The 17943-nt window shown below is 34.7% G+C and overlaps 1 protein-coding gene across 12 annotated transcripts in view; it reads left to right on the top strand.

Annotated features, from left to right (window-relative positions):
* Positions 1 to 17943, top strand: part of SOX6 (SRY-box transcription factor 6) — a 585747-nt gene that overhangs the window by 176030 nt on the left and 391774 nt on the right. The window contains exon 1 of one of the 12 annotated variants that reach the window (XM_041730057.1): positions 3840 to 3930. The exons of the other annotated variants lie outside the window; for them this stretch is intronic. The gene's annotated coding sequence lies outside the window, so the exon portion shown is untranslated. Of the gene's footprint in view, positions 1 to 3839; positions 3931 to 17943 lie in introns of those variants that run through there. 12 annotated transcript variants of the gene reach the window in all.

Consider the following 17943-nt stretch of genomic DNA (forward strand, 5'->3'; position numbering starts at 1 on the left):
ACTGATCACTCTATTTTAAAATTGCAACCCTCCAGGGGTGGCTGGGTGGCTTAGTCAGTCAAGTGTCCAGCTCTTGATTTCGGCTCAAGTCATGATCTCAAGGTTGTGAGATCAAGCCCTCCACTGGGCTCCATGCTGGGAGTGGAGCCTGCTTAAAATTCTTTCTCCTTTTCCCTGTGTCCGCCCCCCCTCCCACTAAGTTGTAACCCTCCAAACATTCCTGATTTCCCTAATGCTGTTCTATTTTTTTCCATAGACTTTATAAACTTTTAATATAATTTGTTTATCTATTAAATTTATTGGCCCTCTTTCTCGTATATTTCCTGGAATATAAGCTCTACATAGCAGAGAATTTTTGACTGTTTTAGTCACTCATATTCCCCAACATCTTGAATAATGCCTAGAACCTAAGAGGTGCTTAACAATATTTGAATGAATACATTTATTAAAATTTAAAACACTGGAAGTGTCTATTTTTTAAGTCAAGAATCAATACTTTTTTCTTCACATGGGTAATGTTCATCAACCAATACCTGCTAAGCACTTCTGTCTTCTGAATGTTAATATGTACACATTAACCAGTTAAATTAAATCATAGCACTTGACTGAATCTTAAACTATATTGGATACAGTCTTAATTTCTTGCAACAAATGCTCTAAGCTTTGGTTGTGCAGAGTCACACTGAACTCTTGCTTTAGGGACATGGTTCTGGATAAGAAATGTCACCAGTGTCAATCCAAATGAACCTTTCCTCATCTAAACATGCTTCTGGTAAGACTCGAAAGGTTTGTGTCTGACCTAGACAAACTTCGGTTATCTACTTATTTACTTATATTTTGGGTTGATTTTATCTTATACTGCCCCGATTGATATTGGTCCTATTCCTGAAATTTTCTTAAGAAAGACATTTTAACTCTTTGAGGAACCTACACACAGTTTTCCAGAGTGGCTGCACCAGTTCACATTCCCACCAACAGTGCAGGAGGGTTCCCCTTTCTCCACATCCTCTCCAACATTTGTGGTTTCCTGCCTTGTTAATTTTCCCCATTCTCACTGGTGTGAGGTGGTATCTCATTGTGGAGAACTGTGTGGAGGTTCCTCAAAGAGTTAAAAACAGACCTGCCCTACGACCCAGCAATTGCACTGCTGGGGATTTACCCAAAGATACAGATGCAATGAAACGCCGGGACACCTGCACCCCGATGTTTCTAGCAGCAATGTCCACAATAGCCAAACTGTGGAAGGAGCCTCGGTGTCCATCGAAAGATGAATGGATAAAGAAGATGTGGTTTATGTATACAATGGAATATTACTCAGCTATTAGAAACGACAAATACCTACCATTTGCTTCGACGTGGATGGAACTGGAGGGTATTATGCTGAGTGAAATAAGTCAATCGGAGAAGGATAAACATTATATGGTCTCATTCATTTGGGGAATATAAAAAATAGTGAAAGGGAATAAAGGGGAAATGAGAAAAAATGAGTGGGAAATACCAGAAAGGGAGACAGAACATGAGAGACTCCTAACTCTGGGAAATGAACTAGGGGTGGAGGAAGGGGAGGTGGGCGGGGGGTGGGGGTGACTGGGTGACGGGCACTGAGGGGGTTACTTGATGGAATGAGCACTGGGTGTTATTCTATATGTTGGCAAATTGAACACCAATAAAAAATAAATTTATAAAAAAAAGAAAGACATTTTACAAACTGTTTATTTCTTTCAATGCATATAGTTTATACTTAAAAAATATAAAAGTTAACAAAACAATGGTCACTATATTTTTGGGGGTAGGTTTTGGGTAGGTGTTAACTATAATCTTTATAAAATAGCAATTTATTAGCTATAATAATCCCTTACATCTATAAGGCATTTATAGTTTCAAATCTTTTAATAAATATGATCTTGTTTTAATTATCAGAATAATCTTAGACACACAGGGCATGATTTACTAGACCTATTTAGGGACTGAGGCACAAAACTATTAAGAGACTTAATCTAGATCACAAATCTAGGAAGTTATAGAGGCCGTGAGAAATCCAAGTCTTCAGAGTTCTACTAGTCCAGTATTGTTTTTCTTTTACTTACTTAAACATTCTCCCCACATTAAATAATCATTGTCCTGTTGACCTTTCTTAATAGGTTCCAAGAATATATAAGCAAATGATTAGAATTAAAATTTTTTTCACTTTATTTTACGTAGTATACTATTCCAGTTTTCAAGAATTTTTCTTTAGCTTTCCCTGGTTCTTTTAAAATAATCATTATCTAAAAAATAAAATAAAATAAAAATAAATAATCATTATCTTTAATTTTCTTTTTTTGCTCATAGTTGGTACACAATGTGGCATTAGTTTCAGGTATACAACATAGTGACTCAACAATTCCATACATTATGCTATTCTCCACACCAATGTAGCTGCCGTTTGTCACCATTCAATGCTATTATGATATATAGTCATTGACTATATTCCTTATGCCATGTCTTTTATTCCTATGACTTATTAATTGTGTAAATGGGGGCCTGTATCTCCCATTCCCCTTTACCCATTTTGCCCATCCCCTTGTCCTCCCATAGACATCATCTTTTCCTTTATTCCGAATACAAACATGAACCTTTGTAACAATTTGTGAAACCAGTGGCTGCCATGTCTATGTCTTTTCGTCTTGTAGCTAATTGTTCATTTCACAGCTCTACACGTGATTAAGCAAGTTCTGTTCCATCACAACAGGCATAGAGCAGACTGTTAGAGGAGTGGAACAGCCTTGGAATAAAGTGAACATAGCAGGCAAAATGCATTCACTAAAAGACTGGACAATGAATACCAACAGGTCCATATATGTGGAAGGAAGACATGAAACAGGAGATTAAAGTGTTTAGTTAGGCAAACAAAGCAAGAAATGTCTGGGCAAGTGGTAGTTCATGATTTAGGCAGCTAGGCCACCATAAGGCCATAGACAACAGGGGTAATTAAAGGACAGATTCTGGTTTCTGAGTAGACCACAAGTGAAAGATTACCATAACCATGTAAGGGTCATGGTCTTAGGTGGCTAATGTATTTAGATACAGGAAAGCAATGTAGAATCCTAGTTATTAGAATCAAAGTAAAAGGTTGAGGTCAACCTAGCATCAGGATTAATTGATTTCATTCTGAGTCCCAAAGGATTGTGTTGGAGTCTCCTTAGATGAGGTCAGAAATGGCTTTCAAACTTTAAGTGTACATAAGAATCACCTGAGGTGCTTTGGATTTCCGAGGTGGGGCCCATGTATCTATATTTTAACAAGCACTCAGATTTTTCTTATGCAAGTGTTTATAGGTCACATTTTGAGAAAATGCCATAAAGCCTGAGATGGTACTTACTGTAGAATAAGAGATCAAGTATTACAACTGTTGAGAGAGGAAGCAGCTGGGGGTTTAAAGTTAGACCTTTATACTAAGAGAAAAGTGTTTTCTAGCCCAGAGCTAATCTGTATTTATCTGCATGTAAATAAAGCAGAAAACACAGGCTAATAAGCACTGGACTGGTGTGTTGTAAGCCTATTATATTTCTCTCTTCATGTATCTTGTTTCTTGTGTTTGTGATTTGACCACTTTTGTAATATCTAACATAAAGATTTATACCTTTTAGTGTAAGAAAGTAAGGTTCATTGTTCTTTTGTGCCTAATCTGAACTGTCCCTCATTTTTATTTTCCATTTGTTATCTGCATAATTGAATTTCACCCTTTTCTTCCTGCTTCATAAATTGATTAGCATGAGTTGGGCAGACTGCTGTAATACTAAGGGTTAACCAGAAGAGAATTACAAATGAACTATCTAGAAAGTTGATTATTAATCCAGCTAGAGAAGAAATATCCTTTTACTTAGCAAGAATGAGTATCCGAAGCGCTGATAATATTGTTCAGGCAGTGAGGTGGAATGGCAGAGCTTGGTAAGTAAAACAAAACTTGGAATTAATCTTTTATATTCATTTTTTAAATGCCCAGAATGTTAATATATTTAAACAGTTAGATCTATTATGAATTTACAAGTTGCCAGAACAAATCTAAAAAGTTCTGAATGTGTTTGTTAGTGAGATCTCTACCTAGGCTATCGGTAAAAGTTAAGAAAATTATTTACCTAAGTAGATAAATATGTTTAATTTTGAATATTTATAAAAACACACGATTAGATTTGTGATTAAGAACAAGGAAGTGGGCATGGAGGAATGATTACTAAAACAATCTGAGTCCAAACCTCAGACTAAAGAATATCGAGTGGCAAACTTTTTTTTCACGAGAGCAAATTCTTAGGTATCAAAATATAATTTAAAATATAATATTCAAATAAAATTCAGTGAGATACTTTCCAGACTTGTAGGTAACAAAAACTGTCATAAGTTCTCTTATTTTCTGGGTCCTAACAGTCATTTCATCGTGATGTTTAAGGACCTTTCTAAAGACAGCTTTTATTGTATTTGTGAATTGGAAGGAAAGAAATGAGAGGATCTGTGCTATTTGTACAAAGAAAATTAAGGGAAAAGATAAGATTTTAATAATGTTCTTGCATCAAAGACTGCTTCTCCTGTTGTAGAAGAAATTTTGATGTCAATATTCAATTCAAAAGATTGAAGCTTGCATGAATTACTTGACATTACAAAAATGAGCCTTTTAAACATAGTATGGACTGTACTGAATATTATTGCAGCTTTGGGCAACCATAAATCATTTCAGTGTAGCATTGTACTTAGGAGAAATTAGCAAACTTACTGAACTGACGTTAAATTGTAACTGTATACGGTCAAATGCAGAATTTTAACCCTTTTCTTTAAGGTATTTCTTTAGTGGCAATAAAAAGGCCTCAAATTAATATTTTGTTGTTTAATGCTTCAATGAGAACAGAAAAAGTGTGTCTATGAAACTATAAACTCAATATTGGAAATATATACCTGTGCATGTATTTGTGTGTCTGTGTTTATGAATATATACAGTATATTCAGTATATAGTCAATATATACAATATATGCATTCAAAATGCCAGAGCACCGTTTGGCCATATACACTCAGCTTTTTCTTAGTTCCAATGTTCTGGCCCATATTTAGGAGTAAGAATGTAAGTATAGACCATAATAAGTGAGATAATAAAGATAACAGTTAAAATTTATTGAGCTCTTGTGGGCTAAATGCTATGTTAAATGCTTTATCTCATTTAATCCTCATATTAACTCTGGGGATGTTGGAAAGCTACAAGGATTATAGTGTATGCTAAAATAAAAGATAAGCTAATTGAAGAGCCTCTAAGATCTGACGCTAAAGTCTAGAAAATAAAGGCCCGGGAAACAAAATGTATAAGAGGGGAGATCCCTTAATTCCGTGTGCTTGTCTTTCTCAAAGTTGGAAGATTTATTTAATATGAACCTTAGAAAGAAGAGGAGAATGAAATGAAGCAGTGAATTCTTAGCATTCATTAATTTCTTTAAAATATTTTATGAAAATTATATAAAAAGGTATAAAGTGTGGGTTAAAATATCTATGTATTTATGAGAAATAAAAACTTACCAATACAGAAGAAGCCTCTTGTGAACTCTTTCTCAATTTCACGTCTTCCTCTCTTTTTGCCAGAGGTAATCACTCTCGAATTTGGTGTTTGTCATTGCCATGCCTCTCTTTATTCTTATGGTTAAATTCCATGTTCTTTATACAAGAGGAAAAACTCCACTTCCTATTCTTTGAAATCTGAAAAAGATCTTTTCTTGGCTTTTTATTGCACTTTAGTTAAAACAAAAAATTCTTTTAATCTGCAAAACCCCTGCACATTCAGGCCACTGCATTACCAGCCTCAGCTCTTGCCTATCCCCCAAATTCGTTCTTTCTTTCTTTCTTTCTTTCTTTCTTTTTTAAGTTTTATTTATTTATTTATGATAGACAGAGAGAGAGAGAGAGAGAGAGAGAGAGAGAGGCAGAGACACAGGAGGAGGGAGAAGCAGGCCCCATGCCGGGAGCCTGACATGGGACTTGATCCTGTGACTCCAGGATCGCGCCCTGGGCCAAAGGCAGGCACTAAACCTCTGAGCACCCAGGGATCCCCCCAATAGTTCTTTCTAATTCAGCTGCTATACTGGTCTGTATCTTTCACATTTTTCCTGCTCTAAGGTCTTCACATAATGCTGTCTTCTCAACTGGAATACATTTCTTCCCACTCTTTATCAGAATGTCTTTTGCTCATCCTTCAGGTCCCTGTTTAAAAATGTCATTTCTTCAGATAAGGCTTCTCTGATCCTTCTAACTCCAATCTTGTCTGTCTGTAAAGACCTTGCTTCCCACTCTATTTCATAGTAGTACTGCAATTTTAAATTATGTACGTGTGTGAATTTTGTTTAATGTCTGTCCTTCTTCTAGACTGATCTATTTTGTTTTCAGATGTCTTCCCTTGCATTTAGCACACATGGTCTGGTATATGACAGGCATTCAATAAATATTTGTTATTACGGAGGAGAATATAGTGAATGAGAAAAAAAAAGAAAGGGAGATTGAGAGAAAGAAAATTACATAAAAATGGCCTGTGGTTTAGTTTGCATATACTGTTTAGGTAAAATTATGCAATTTAAAGCTAGCAAAGATTGGGATGAGGGAGGTGGCTGGGACCTTTTTGGTTTCTTATCCTCTAGCTATAGAACATTTGACAGCTTTTCTCCATTGTTGCTGCTTATTTTTCAGTGAGATCTTTCACTCTGTATTTTCATTTTGGGAAATCTCAATTCCTGGATGCAAAAACTGAGCTTTCAAACTAGAAATTTATAGAACAGCTCCAGTGGCTATAATCTTAATGTGGAAACTCTACAATGGGCTCTAAAAATCTGGAAAAATTTAGGACATGTAGTTGAGAAAATATATCTGATATATTCACATAGGAAAGCCATGAAGCCAATTGTAAGAGTTTGAAGTGGGTAATTATAGCTAAAATATTAATATGGGTGATAATTGCTATAATATTGTTAGGCAGTCTGGGTTTTTTTTTTCAGGAGAATATAGAAAAGGTTGTAAAAAAGGGACAAAAATGAAGTCAGTCTGAGAGGAGGGCTAGGGTTTCAAAATATAGAATATACATACCTTGTACTCTATGTGAATCTTTGCTGACATTTGTAGTTAAAATCTGAGGCTATAAAATTATGCTGAAATGTTGGGGTTTTTTTTGGTGGGTGGTATGGGAAAAGGAGATACAAAAGAAGAAAAAAAAAGAATTTAATTAACATGTCAGTGTTAAAAGGAGAGAATTTATAGAATGCTTCTTTGTGGTCATGGAAGGTCCCATTATTTAATAATTTTGTACCTTAAAAAAATAATTTTGTACCTTAGGGGCACCTGGGTGGTTCAGTTGGTTAAGTGTCTGACTCTTGATTTTGGCTCAGGTCATGATCTCAGGGTTGTGAGATTGAGCCTTATGCTGGGCTCCACGCTGGTGTGAAGCCTGCTTAAGATTCTCTCTCTCCCTCTCCTCCTACATCCCCTCTAAAAAATTTGTACCTTAAATTTTTATTATACTTTATACTTATAACGTGAACTTTTTCACATATTATGTTGTATAATCTTCGGGTAAAACTTAGAGTCTTATTATCTTTGTTTCAAATGCTAGGAAAACTGGGATAGAAATCAGACAGGAGCTTGGACAAAAGCTTAAAAAAATCCTAGGTATAGTTTTCTAGGGCAGACTAATATTTGCTCCAGCTCTACTCCTTCAAAAAGATTTTGATTGGAGGGTATAATTAGGTTCTTCAAAGGACCATGACCAATTAGGTGAAAGTCCTGTATAGGTTTTTCAGATTTAAACATATTGAATTTTTTTTGTAATTTTCTAGAGATACACAGTAGTTAACAATCTCCAGAAAAATGGAAATGAGATGGTTAAGTGCATATAATTAACAGACACATTGCTAAGCCTATTCTAAATTAAGGTTTATGAATGAAGTTTGACTGTCCTAGTTCATGCCTGATATCTTAGGGCCTCAAAAATAAGGAGAAATAGGTGTGATCTTGTAAGAATGAAATACTGTAATTTGGAGTAAATGAACTATAGTTCAAATAAAACCATGTGATTAAGCAGAGAGTACAAGCCCCTTGGATGGAAACCCGTCACATGAATTCAGGATAGACACATTCTCGTGCCTATTTAAAAGATTTTTAAAAAAGGAATAGTGGAAGAGAGTGTGTATGTTGCATATATACATGTGTGCAGGCAAGTGGAGGGATAGTTCTTTGGAGACAAGTGCCAGGAGTATTTGTAATGATTAGCCAGGAAGGCTGTGTGCTGCATTAGGGTAAAAGCCAAAACTTGTATTTTTCAACTGGGTAAATAATCTGGTTGCAGAGAAATTAATTTTTTTTTTTTACCATTTCTAGGGCAGTTGGTAGAAGCTTCTCTTAGGTTAAAAGAACAAGACATGTTTACCCTGAGGAAAGAAGTTTTAAGAGAATCCAGTAGCTGTCTGAAATGGCTAAAGTGCTGTATAGGGAAAGAGTGTATACTCTGGAGGGTCAAACGTAAGTTAGCAGTAAAAGTCACAAGGAGCCAGAATCACAGGAATGGTAGAAGACAAACACTTTGTAACAGTTACAGTTGTCTAAAAATGGAATGAGTTTCTTTGCTGAGGTAGTGAAGGGCTTATTACTTAAAGGAATTGGGGAAGAAGGTTAAAAAGTTGAGTTATACCAAGTTATTTCAGTATTAAAGTTTATAAGAAGATGTCTTTATGTCAACTGGCTAAGAAGGGGAGGTGAATCAACATAAGGAACAAAGATACATTCCTCAAGAAAGAATCAATCAAGAAAGAATGAACTTCATAAAGGCCAGATTTCCTCTCCAGATTCCTCAGTCATGCTTACTCTAGTATGTGAATAAGAAAATTGGTATATTTTTATCTGTTGGCAGCCATTTGATATCTGAAAATAATCCAAAGAAAAACTTTAGACTTCACCTGCCATCCTTAACCCTCAGAAAAATTAGCATAAGAAAATGGAAGTATATTTTAAGGGGAAAAAAGAAATCAGTTCGTTTCTTCATTGGTTCTAGATCTGGAGAATAAGAATTTAGTCTCACGGACAACAGATTTAAAAAGAACACTAAATTTGTATACATTATTTATTTATTTATCTATTATTTTTTAAAAAAGATTTTACTCGTTAATTTATGAGGGACACAGAAAGAGGCAGAGACATAGGCAGAGGGAGAAGCAGTCTGCCTGTGGGAAGCCCTAATGTGGGACCAAAGGCAGACCCTCAATCACTGAGCCACCCAGGTGCCCCTTTATACTTATATTTAAAAGGCTCCTGAGCTTCTGGTATGTTGACAAGATAAAGGATCACATTTTTTAGCATCTCAGAGATTTTCTGTTATTTCGATTTGTCCTTATTGAGGTAATACATTTCATTTAAACTAAAAATAATTAAAAATTATACAAGTATAATACATAAATACATTTTTGTTATGGAATAGTTCCTGGCATATAGCAGGCATTTATTAAATATTCAATGAATAATTATTGGGAAAAAAGTAAAGAGAATTTACTTTAATTTTTAATGTCTCTCTCTACCCTAAATTCTATTTCTCTTCTCAAACATAATTGCTATTCTTAATCTGGTTTGTATGCTTCTAGACCTCTTTCTATATAATTATATACAAGTATACACAATTATATAGAAATATGCAATTTTATTTTGTGTGAGGTAACACTTCTCCTTTTCACAAATATTTTACATATCCTTTTTTATTCATTAAAATTACAACTCAGGGGGTTCCCTGGGTGGCTCAGCGGTTTAACCCCTGCCTCTGGCCCAGGGCGTTATCTTGGAGACCGAGGATCAAGTCCCACATCAGGCTCCCAGCATGGAGCCTGCTTCTCCCTCTTTCTGTGTCTCTGCCTCTCTCTCTCTCTCTCTCTCTCTCTCTCTCTGTGTGTCTTTCATGAATGAATGAATAAAAAAAAATCTTAAAAAAATTAAAATTACAACTTAGATTTCTGTCAATATATATAGCTTTACGTTATTTTTTTTCCTTTTTTTTTAAAGATTTTATTTATTTATTCATGAGAGACAGAGAGAGAGAGAGAGAGAGAGGCAGAGACACAGGCAGAGGGAGAAATAGGTTCCATACAGGATGCCCTATGTGGGACTCAATCCCGGAACTCCGGGATCACACCCTGAGCCAAAGGCAGATGCTCAGCGCGTCACACCTTATTTTCTTCTATGTAGTATTTTATACTATGTTATATTATTATGTTGATAGACATCTGAGTTAGTTCCAATTAAAATATTCTCAGTTGAAATTTTAGGTATTTAGAACTTGGAGGATGGCAAAACTTTACTATGTTCTTAAATAAATGGGCACAGAAAAATTCTATTTGGTAGGGTTATGAGAATTAAAGACATTGTAGGCAGAAGTATTCTGAATATGTAACACCATGAAGGAGTGAAAAAGTGTGGTGTCATTTAATCCTTCATTAAGGCAATATAATTAGTTTTTTAAAAAATATTTTTATTTATTTATTTGAGACAGAGAGTGAGAGAGAGAGCACAAGCATGGGGAGCAGCAGAAGCAGGCTCCTCATTGAGCAGGGAGCTTAACACCTGGCTGGATCCTAGGATCCCGTGATAATGACCTGAGCCAAAGGCAGATACTTAACTGACTGAGCCATCCAGGCACCCCAAGGCAATGCAAGAAGTTTTATTATCAGAGGATATTTGGTAGTGAGAAAAGGCCATTTAATTAATCCATTTAAAATTAAGTGAAAGTAACAGCTATAACTCTGGACAAAACTCAAAAAACTATCTGAAGACACTGGAGAACAACCAAAAGCAGGCTACATCTTGAAAGGAGATGGAATTTGGAAGAAGGGGGGAAGGATATTGGGGTAAGGTAATCATTTTTAAGGTTTCCCGCATGAGGGCAGGCCTGTGTTGGGCTAATAAAATGCCAATAGAAAAATTAGCAGTCTTTCTGGCCTGGAGAACCAGAACAGACTTTGGGGCAACCATAGCTGCTGGGAAGTGAGGAGGTAAACCTGGGGGAAAAAAAAGAGCCACAGAATGGGGGCCCCAAATTCTATGTACAAACTTTGCCCCAGTCTCTGATCCCTAAACCATGCATACACATGACCAGCTTTAAGGGGCCCAGGTAAGGCTCAAAGAACTGAACAGATTATTTGAGCTGCTTCCCACACACTCCAGTGAGACAGAATAAGCCATTTGGGTCTGAGTAAATAAGTATCTTGCTAAAACAAACAAAGATGACACCCTTTAGAGTATTATAAAAGAATCTCCGTGACCTAATGATCATGATATCTAAGATATAATCCAAAATTACTCAACAATATGAAGATCAGAAAAATATGGGAAAAATAGGACATTTTATCAGAGAGAGAGAAATTACAAAAAGAACTAAATGGGAACTTTAAACTGAAATATATAATATCTAAAATATGAAAATATTTGATGGGCCAGTCAGTAAAGATCACAGAGGAAAAAGTCAGTTAAAATGAAAATTGATCAATAGAAATTATCCAAATTAAAGAACACAGAAAAAATTGGAAATGAAATGAATACATTAGGGACATGTAGGACAATATTAAAAGGTCTAACATATATAATAAGTTCCAGAAAAAAAAAGGAAAGCAATATTAGGGTGGAAAAAGTACTTGAAGAAATCATAGCCCCAAATTTCCAAATTTGGTGAAAGATACAAGTTTACAGATTTAAGAAGTTTGATGAACTCCAAACAGGATAAATACAAAGAAAAGTACACCAAGGCATGTTATAATAAACTGCTAAAAAAAAAGAGAATACTTTGTAGGTAAAAGTTACTTTTTTTATAAGGTCCAAGAAAAAAGAACCCAACCTACCCATATCAGGAATGAAAAAAGAATCATCACTACAGAATTTATTTTTTTTCACTACAGAATTTATAGAGGTTAAACACAATAAAGAAATATTATGAAAATCTTTGTCTAAAATGTAGTACCTAGATGAAATGAATAAATTCCTTGAGAAATACAGCTTATTAAAACCAACTGAAGATGAAACAGAAAACATAATTAACATCTTATCTATAAAATAAGTTGAATTTTTTAATTAAAAAAGGAAACTTTCTGGGCGCCTGGGTGGTGCAGTCAATTGAGCACCTGACTCTTGGTTTCAGCTGAGGTTGTGATATCAGGGTCGTGAGATTGAGCCCTGCTTCTGGCTCTGTGCTTTGCACAGAGTCTGCTTAAGACTCTCTTTCCCTCTCCCCCTTAATCCCCACAAAAAGAAATAAATCTTAAAAAAAAACTTTTTATAAAGAAAACTATAGACTCAAATGGTTTCACTGGTGAATTGTATCAAACATTTAAGAAATAATGCCCATCTTATGTAAACTTTTCCAAAAAATAAAGAATAATTCCTACCTCATGAGACTAGCATAATCCTATTATGAAAACCTAAAAAATATAACAAAAAAAGGAAAATTTTAGACCTATATGTTTAATGGTTATAGATGCAAAAATTTTTAATGAACCATCAGCAAATTAAATTCAGCAATATAAAAAGAAAATAGAGGTTAGCCTAGGAATGCAAGGTTAATTGAACATTTAGAATAACCTCACCATATTAACAGAATAAATGAGAAGTATAATATGAACATTTTAATAAATAAAGAAAAAGTATTTGAAAACACCTATTCATAATTTAAAACTCTCAGCAAACTAGTAATAGAAAATCATGTACTTTTTTGTTGTTGTTTTGAAAATCATGTCCTTAATTTGAAAAATTCATCTATGAAAAATGAAAATAACTTGATGGGCCAGTCAGTAAAGATCACAGAGGAAATATGTGAAAACTAACAAACATCATATGTAATGGTGAAATATTGAATGCTTTCTTTCCAGATGGAGCGCAAGATAATTAAAGCCCATGCTTATTCATCCTATTTGACATTGTGTCAGAGTTCCTAACCATTGTAATGAGGGAAGGAAAGGAGACAGTATAAAAATATAAAAGGAAAAAAGTAGAATTGCCTCTAATCTGCAAGGTCATGTAATACAAGGTCTTTGATATTTTAAAATACTAAGTGGGGGATCCCTGGGTGGTGCAGCGGTTCGGCGCCTGCCTTTGGCCCAGGGCGCGATCCTGGGACCCGGGATCGAATCCCACATCGGGCTCCCGGTGCATGGAGCCTGCTTCTCCCTCTGCCTGTGTCTCTGCCTCTCTCTCTCTCTCTCTGTAACTATCATAAATAAATAAATAAAATAAAATAAAATAAAATAAAATAAAATACTAAGTGGATGGAGATAAAAATTACATGGTAAACAATGGGAAGAATAACTTTATTTTGACTCAATTTTAAAAATTAGAATGGAAATGAATAAAAATAAGTTTATATGATTGGGAACATTTCATTTGTAATTCTAACTATGCATTAATTCTTAGAAGAAGGAATTAACTGCATGTTTTTTAAGAGTAATTTTTCAGGTCAAATATTGTGATAGCACCATCACTTTTGATATTGTGGTACCATTATAATAAGGGTCATTTTTGCAAAGAATATTTCTTAAGGACTTTGCTTAATGTTTTTATATTCAAATCACTATCTTTGAATAATCTACTGTATAAACTATGATTCCTGCCTTTTCTGGTTCTTTGGTTTTTATATAGTCTCACTGTGAATTATTATTATTTTTAAAAGATTTTATTATTTTAGAGAGAAAGCGTAGATGTGGGAGAGGTAGAGGGAGAGATTCCTCAAGCAGACTCCCAGTTGAGCACGGAGCCCTGCTTGGGGCGCAATCTCATGACCCATGAGATCATGACCTGTGCAGAAACCAAGAGTCAGAAGCTTAACCTACTGAGCCACCCAGGCACTCCCTCACTGCAAATTCTTGATTCATCAATAATTTGTGCTATTCTCCAGTACTGTATTTCTTCTCATCAGTTCCTGCATCTTTGCAAGACTTGCAGTTTCATTTTGCAGTCACTATATATTTTTATTTTGAAAGTTATTTACAACATTCCACAATGCAGTATTCATCAGTCAGCTAGCCTGATTCTCAAACTTCACTGAAAAAATTGGCAATTTTTAAAAGTTTCCCTATTCGTAGGCTCCACTTAAACCAATTCAATCAATCTTTGGGAATGGGATGCAGGCATTATTACTACTTTTTAAAGGCTTCATGTGTTGTCAATGTGCAGACAAATTTAAAACCACTGAGCAGAGATTATCAAAGATACAAAGAAATTGACCCAAATGGATGAGATATATGTTATGTTAATTTGTGAGGGATGTTTGTGCAAGACCAATTTTATAAATATTAAGTCCATTAGAGAATGTTTCTATATTTTGTTACCTTTCACTTCTTACGTAATTTTGGAAATTCACATAATGAATATTTGGACACTGAGAGAATAATGAGAGAATCTTCCATATTTATTGAGTGCCAAGTATGTTTGGCCTAGAATATAGTGGTGACTTATAATGTATGCTGTTCCTTTCTTTAGGCATTTACAGTCCAAAGAAGAGGAGGAATTAAATAATTAATTATAAGATAATAAATAGTATGAAAGGAAAGGGAGACCTAACCTGGTTTGTGATCAAAGATGGTGACTGCATTACTGATTAGTGATTAGTGCCAAGACCTAAAGATGAGTAGAGATAATTTGGTGAAGAGGAGAAATAAGAGGGAATAAGAGGGAACAGAATTTTTGAGGGTCATAAATTGGGAAGAAGCTTGTAAGCTCTAGGAAAAGAAATCAGGCATAGATGACGAGAACAGTCAACAGAGAATAAAAATCAGGTCTTGGGATCCCTGGGTGGCGCAGCGGTTTGGCGCCTGCCTTTGGCCCAGGGCGCGATCCTGGAGACCCGGGATCGAATCCCACGTCGGGCTCCCGGTGCATGGAGCCTGCTTCTCCCTCTGCCTATGTCTCTGCCTCTCTCTCTCTCTCTCTGTGACTATCATAAATAAATAAAAATTAAAAAAAAAATTAAAAAAAAAAACAGGTCTTAAGTTGTCAAGTATATGTGATGTCAGAGAATGAGATTAGAAAGATGGTTTGAAATCAGATATTAATAGGTCTGATATCCATACCAAGGAATTTGGAGTTTATCATACAGGTTATGAGGAAATAATACAGATTATTAAGCAGGAGATTGTCATGATCAGATTTAATGTTTTAGGACTATAATTCACGTAGAAAAAGAAAGATTGCTCAAGGTGGCATCCTCAACTTAGAATAAAAAATAAACTTCTCTTAGTATGGCTTTTACTGGATTGCAATAAAATTATTAAAGTAGAATGAATTTTTCCCTCCAACTCTCATTATTGCCTTATTCCCCAAGCTAAATGCAAAACAATATGTAGAAGGACAAAAAAAAATCTCCACTAGCATTCCTCAAGAGCCATATGTATACCAATACAAGCAGAGTCTTCCTATAACTTTTTGCGTTTGCCAAAGATAGCTTTGAAATATGGCCAGGAGCTTGAGAGTCACATACTCAAGGTATGGCTCCAGATACCAAAAATTTCTACAGATACTGAAGTGAACTAAGGCAGATAATTTGACAGCAACAAATATGAAACTGTACTTTTAGTCTGAATGACTAATACCTAGCAGATAGTAAGTGGGAGAGAAAAAAATTCAAAATTTTAATTAAATAATGTTTTACATATTTTTCTCCTTTGGACTCAATTCAATCACAAATGCCATAGCAGTTGCCTGGGATTTCCACAGCATTAATTAATTCAAAAGAGCAGAAAATGAATCAGTACCAGAAACTTATTTAATATGCCCTTCTTTCCTTTAAGCACCATGACACAGTCAGCTAGCCTGATTCTCAAACTTCACTGAAAAAATTAGCAATTATTTGTGATCACAGGAGTTTGCATTTCTAAGATTTGGGTGTATCCAACTTAAAGTGGATGAAAATATGCTCCCAAACATAATAATAAAGGAAAATTATTTGTTTTATTTTTTCTTTGCCTTTCTGTTTACTGAAAGTAACCAGTAATGGAAATATTTAACATTATATTTATTTGTATATTTATATGAAAGAAATAAGACATGAAAATATTGACACTATTGAGAGAGAGCACACCTAAGGAGCTTTTTAGTTTGTTTTCCAAAGATAAAATGCACTTAAGAAAACAACTTACAGGTATGATTTAGACTTATCTTGTATTACAAAATATGGATGCCTTGTGTATTAATGGTGCCTGTTGCCTTTAGCCCACTGACAGTTGGAGTCCAAGAAATGAAATAGTCACAGCTGAATCAGCTGAAGTGCAAGTTAGATCTGGAGATAAGCAAATTTTAGAAGAAATTATAGAAAGGGTTAACTGAATATTAATTGGAAATGAGGAAGCACATAATTAAACCCTGGTCCTGGTTATGCTGTAGATTAACTGTGCAACTGTATTTCATTTAGTCCTTCTCAGATCTGTATTAGCACTGTACTATTATTATGTTACTACTGCTGATAATAATACCAATACAAGTAATTGAGAGTTTCCAGTGTCCCAGTACTTTGTGCCTATTTATTCTCCCACTTTTCTCTTTCTAATATTAGAGCTCTAGTTGAGAAAGAGTAAAATGATCTATATTTCTGGAGAAGAAGCACTTTTTCTAAGTGAAACAGGCCTCTAAAATCTGCTGTATAGCTCTCTGGCATGTTTTCTGCTAATTGTACATGGTATTCATTTGGACAGTGCCAAAGAGAGATACATACTGTAAATCAGAAAGAGAACACTTCGCCATAGGTTCATTTCTGATAGTTTAATTTACTTTTTTTGTGCGGCCACCTTTTCTTTCTTTCCAGCCGTGCAGAGTCCGTGATTCCTAGTAATAGCAAAATTTGCTTAGAGGATTCTAATTTCTATTAGAAGCTAAAAAAGTGCACTTCACTTTTGCCTATGCTTCTTGAATTTTTTCCATTTTATCAGTTTATTTTGTTCTTTTCCTAGAGTTGTTTAAGCATTTTTTGAACCCTAAAAATGAGGGTGTGTCAGAATTGTTGCAAGCAAAGATAGAGGTAATCATATGTGGTTCTTGTTATAAGCTTTGTGTTGATATTGACTGCTATTTAAAATAGCACCTCTGAGATGAATCTACTTTTAGCATTTTTCTTTTTCAAGTGGTTTTATTCTGCAACATGTAACCATTTTTTTTCATATCAGTCACATTTTTTGTCAAACTGTTATTGTCCTGGGATCAACATAGGCTGTTTGAACAAGGGGCTCAATATAGAATAAGTTAATTCCTCTATTACACTTTCATGTATTTCTTAGACTTCTAAAGACTACCTCTTTAAGCAACCAACATTAATTTTACAATTTATTTGTACATTCTAATTTCCTAAATGGTTTCTCATTTAGAAAATACAGAAACATTAAGTAAGAGTATATTTAAAATCACCATTTCCAGGGATAGTAGTTCCTGTTAAAATTTTGGTGTAATGTATATATAGTTGAGGTTATATCTAGTTTTAAGTTATAATTTTTAAATTGAATTTCTTAACAGCTTGTCTTGATGGCTCAGAGTTATCATTATGAACATCTGATTCCTGAGCTGCTCCTTGAGTTGAGGGTTTGTTAAGGCTATTTATTGAGTGGCCCCGCAACTGCTGTACTTCTTTGAGTTTTTGTATCTGCATTTTGGGTTTCCTGCTTTTGCCTTTGTTTCCAGACGCTAAGCTGTCATCTCTCTGTAATTGGTGTTTTTGCCTCTAGAAATATCATTTCTCCTTCTATACTCCTAGAAGCTGCTATTTCTATTCAGCTATGAGCTGATAAGAAGAGAGAGAAAATTAACTTTTGATAGAGTTCTTTTTGTTGTTGTTGTACAGCACTTAGTGCAGATGCTTTCATATAAATTATGCTACTTACTACAAGTTTTTGAATTGTTATTAGTTCAATCCTTTTTAATGTAACAACCATTTATTGAACACT

This window comes from Vulpes lagopus, chromosome 15 (assembly GCF_018345385.1).
Source record: "Vulpes lagopus strain Blue_001 chromosome 15, ASM1834538v1, whole genome shotgun sequence".
Taxonomy (NCBI): Eukaryota; Metazoa; Chordata; class Mammalia; order Carnivora; family Canidae; genus Vulpes; species Vulpes lagopus.